We start from the raw sequence: 4,393 nt of genomic DNA, 5'->3' as shown, positions 1-4,393 counted from the left end.
AAGGAATCACCAGAGGCTCTTGCTAAAATGCAGATTCTGATCCTGGACGTCTGTGATTCTGCATTTCAACAAGCTTCTGGGTGATTCACAGCTGTTGAGCCTCAGAGGACCAAGGATCTGGGGCCAGAGGTGTTGGCTGCGGTTCCCCTTGACGGCTACGTCTTGGACAGCACAGCCTCAGTGCTCAGGCGGGAGGCCCTGCTCAAGAAGCAGTAGAGCCTGGTGGTTAAGAATGCAGACGCTGAGCCACACTGCCTGGTTTGAATTCTGGCCACTTATTAGCAAATTACTTAATCAATCTGTGCCTTAGTTTCCGCATCTGTGAAATGGGAATAATCATAGTACCTACTTCACAGATCTGTTTGAGAGGGAAATGAGAAAATGTATGTAAAATAAGTAGACCAGTGCTGGGTTCATTGCAAATGCTGATTAAATGTTAGTTGTTGCTGTTACCGTTACTATCATTTGGTTGCGGAGTTCAGAGTCGGGCCTTCTGCTTCCTGCCTCAGCTGTAGACTTCTCTTGTCAAAGAAGAAAAGGGCTCTCGTGGGGTTATCTTACTTATCTTACTTCAGAGATGCTTAGTTCAGAATTTCTCCTTTTAGTAAATGAGGTCTAGAAATAAAGCTCTGGGGAGGCAGCTGGAGCCTAGCTTTCATGTTCACGTCAGCCTTATTTATAGCTTCAAACTGAAAACCTGTGCAGCCTGGTGGCCTGTGAGGGAGGAGGCCACCACCGTGCATGGCAGGGACATTCCTGAGAGCCTCAGATGGGGGACCCGGTGCCCTGAGGTGATGGAATTTAAGTTTCCAGTTACCTCTGGGCATTCTCCCCAGCAGGGCCCAGGTTTCACGGTGGTAGAAGGCTGTTCACAGGGGCCGTTCTTCTTTTCCTCTTGAGAGGAACAGTGTGGCCTGGGAAGAGGCCAACACAAATGCAAGTGCGTCACTCCCGGCTTAGCTTTCCTTTTCTGAGGGTGTCAGTTTCTTAAAAACAAAAATTCACAGAGGCAGAGCTTGGGGTTTCGGAAAGCAATAGTCTCCCATCTCTGCCTCTCTCGGAGAGTCTCTGCAGGCTAGCAGGATGCTTTGGGCTGAGCGTGGGACTCAGCTCCTGCTGGAATGTGGGTCTGTAGCATTTGCTGCCCTGGGAGTGTCATGTTGTTGACGTCAGAGGCAGCAGCGGGGGACTGGTTCTAGTTGGCAGCCTGGGAACAGGGGCTGCTCCTGTAAGCCAGCAGCAGTCAGGGGATGCAGTGTGCTGCAGAAGAGGCATGGGGCTTCATTGTGTTCAGAATAAAATCTCGTGATTTCCGTCATTGATGGAGATGGGTGGGGGATGGCAAAATGTAGATAGCAGGGGTATGTGTGAACCAGGCTGACCTGTCAGGGCTTGGTTCCTGACGAAGTTCCGAATGTCCACGGATTACCTATATTCAGGTTTGTGTTTGTCAGAGAGGGATTCCAAACACTTGAGGTCTGGCAGAATCTCAGCCCCTGGAGTCGTGTCTGGCGTGCCACTAAAAGGCTTTAAAGATGGGGCACAGCTTCCTATGGCAGCTTTGTTGCTTAATAATTATGATCTTAAGCAAATTAATTATCCTGTGTTTCATTTTCCTCATCTATAAAATGAAGATAATATTTCCCTTCAAAATGTATTGAAAGAACTAAAAAGAAAACATGCTTAAAAAGCATAAACAGACAGATAATAACATTGATGACACTGTTTGCCTCTGGGGAGGGGAATTAAATTCCTGACGGATAAAGGGAAGACTTTTTACGAGGTACCTTTTTATAACTTGAATTTTAAATTACATAATTATCTGTTTAAAATGCTAATTTCATTTAATTTAAAAATAAAACACATGTTGGGATGCCTGGCTGGCTTAGTGGGTAGAGCATGCAACTCTTTTTTTTTTTTTTTTTTTTTAGAGAGGGAGGGAAGTGAAGAGAGACAGAGGAAGAGAGACAGAATCTTTTTTTTTTTTTTTTAAGATTTTTATTTATTTATTTAACAGAGATAGAGAGAGAGCACAAGTAGGCAGAGCGGCAGCAGAGGGAGAGGGAGAAGCAGGCTCTCCGCCGAGAAGGGAGCCCGATGCGGGGCTCGATCCCAGGACTCCGGGATTACGACCCGAGCTGAAGGCAGCCGCTTAACTGACTGACGCCCTGAGAATCTTTTTCTTTAAGATTTTATTTATTTATTTATTTGAGAGCAAGCGGGAGAGCACAAGAAAGAGCATGAGTGGAGAAGGGGGAGGGGTGCAGAGGGAGAAGCAGAAGCAGATTCCCTGCTGAGCAGGGAGCCTGACAGAGAGCTTGATCCCAGGACCCTGGAACCATCACCTGAGCCGAAGGCAGACAGTTGACTGACTGAGCCACCCAGGCACCCTGAGAGAGAGACTCTTAAGCAGGCTCCGTGCTGGGCATGGGGCTCGACCTCACAACCCTGAGATCATGACCTGAGCCAAAATCAAGAGTCAGGCACTTAACTGACTGAGCCACTGAAGGGCCCCGAGCATGCAACTCTTGATTGGAGGTTATAAGTTTGAGCCCCATGTTGGTTGTAGAGATTACTTAAAAATAAAATCTTTTAAAACAAACAAACAAAGAAACATATGTCAGGGGCACCTGGCTAGCTCAATCAGTAGAATGTGTGACTTTTGATCTCGGGGTTGTGAGTTCGAGCCCCACATGGGGTGTAGAGATTACTAAAAAAAATAAATAAACTTAAAAAAAATTAAAAATAAAACACATGTCACAAAAATGTACTGATAGATTTCTCAGAGAGGTGGTTGTGCCTACCTGAACAGTAAATAAATGTTTGTGCTCAAATAAAAATAAATAAAACACCGAAGGCATTCAGTGAATGCTGTTTCCTTCTCCACAGTGATCGGCTCTCAAGACTAGGTCTTTTGAGTATCTGGGGGTGCCCCCCCCAGCCCTCCACCCCCAAAAGCATGTGAAGATATCCTATAGAGAAGTACCTTCTAAGGCCTTCTCCCTTTTGGGATGAGAATCTGGTGGCCAGAGCCCTGGAGAATGAGCCACCTGCCAAATGAAACGCTGGGAATTGGGGACCCAGCCCAGGCTGTGGGGCTGTGGCAGTAGACGTATGTGCAGCCCAAATCGTGAATAGAGAGAGGCAGGGTGGACAAGATAGGTAGGATTTGCCAGCGCTATTGCAGTCTTGTTCCTCTCTAGTAGGACCTCAGGCTTCTATACCACGGTATTGCTTTTGTTTTTCAGATGGCTTTCTCCCCTGTTCTCCCTTTTGATTTTCACAACAGCCTTGTGATAGGTGGCTATTTACACACACTGCCTGAGGCTGAGAGGGAAGTGCCTTGCCTCAGATCACAGAAAAACCACCAGAGTAGGAGCAGCTCACATTTTTTTTTTAAAGATTTTATTTATTTTTTTAGAGAGCGAGCGAGAGAGAAACAGCATGAGAGGGGAGAGGGTCAGAGGGAGAAGCAGGCTCCCCGCTGAGCCGGGAGCCTGACGTGGGACTCTATCCCAGGACCCTGGGATCATGACCTGAGCCGAAGGCAGACGCTTAACCATCTGAGCCACCCAGGCGCCCAAAGATTTTATTTATTTATTTTTTATTTATTTATTTTTTATTTATTTATTTATTTATTTATTAAAGATTTTATTTATTTGAGAGAGAGAGAGAGAGAATGAGAGAGAGAGCATGAGAAGAGGGAAGGTCAGAGGGAGAAGCAGACTCCCCGCTGAGCAGGGAGCCCGATGCGGGACTCGATCCCGGGACTCCAGGATCATGACCTGAGCCGAAGGCAATCTTTTAACCAACTGAGCCACCCAGGCGCCCCTATTTATTTATTTATTTGAGAGAGAGTGAGAAACAGCATGAGAGGGGAGAGGGTCAGAGGGAGAAGCAGGCTCCCCGCTGAGCGGGGAGCCCAATGTGGGACTTGATCCCAGGACCCTGGGATCATGACCTGAGCCGAAGGCAGACGCTTAACCATCTGAGCCACCCAGGCGCCCAGAGATTTTATTTATTTATTTATTTGAGAGAGAGTGAGAAACAGCATGAGAGGGGAGAGGGTCAGAGGGAAAAGCAGGCTCCCCGCCGAGCCGGGAGCCCGACACGGGACTCGATCCCGGGACCCTGGGGTCATAACCTGAGCCAAAGGCAGTCGCTTAACCGACTGAGCCACCCAGGCGCCCAGGAGCAGCTCACATTTGTTCCAGGTTTTCTGTATGTCAGACCCTGTACTAAATGTTTTTCATGCATCATTTGACTTTCTTTTCTTAGCAGTTCTAGGAGCTAGGTACTAACATCAACTCCATGTTACAGATCAGAAAGAAAAAAAAACTGAACAGGTTAAGTAACTGCCTAAAGCCACACAGCTAGGAAGTGGCCAAGTCAG

Source organism: Leptonychotes weddellii, chromosome 11, assembly GCF_054177405.1.
Source record: "Leptonychotes weddellii isolate Sample4059 chromosome 11, ASM5417740v2, whole genome shotgun sequence".
Lineage (NCBI taxonomy): Eukaryota > Metazoa > Chordata > Mammalia > Carnivora > Phocidae > Leptonychotes > Leptonychotes weddellii.
Note: the sequence above shows the minus strand (reverse complement) of the source record.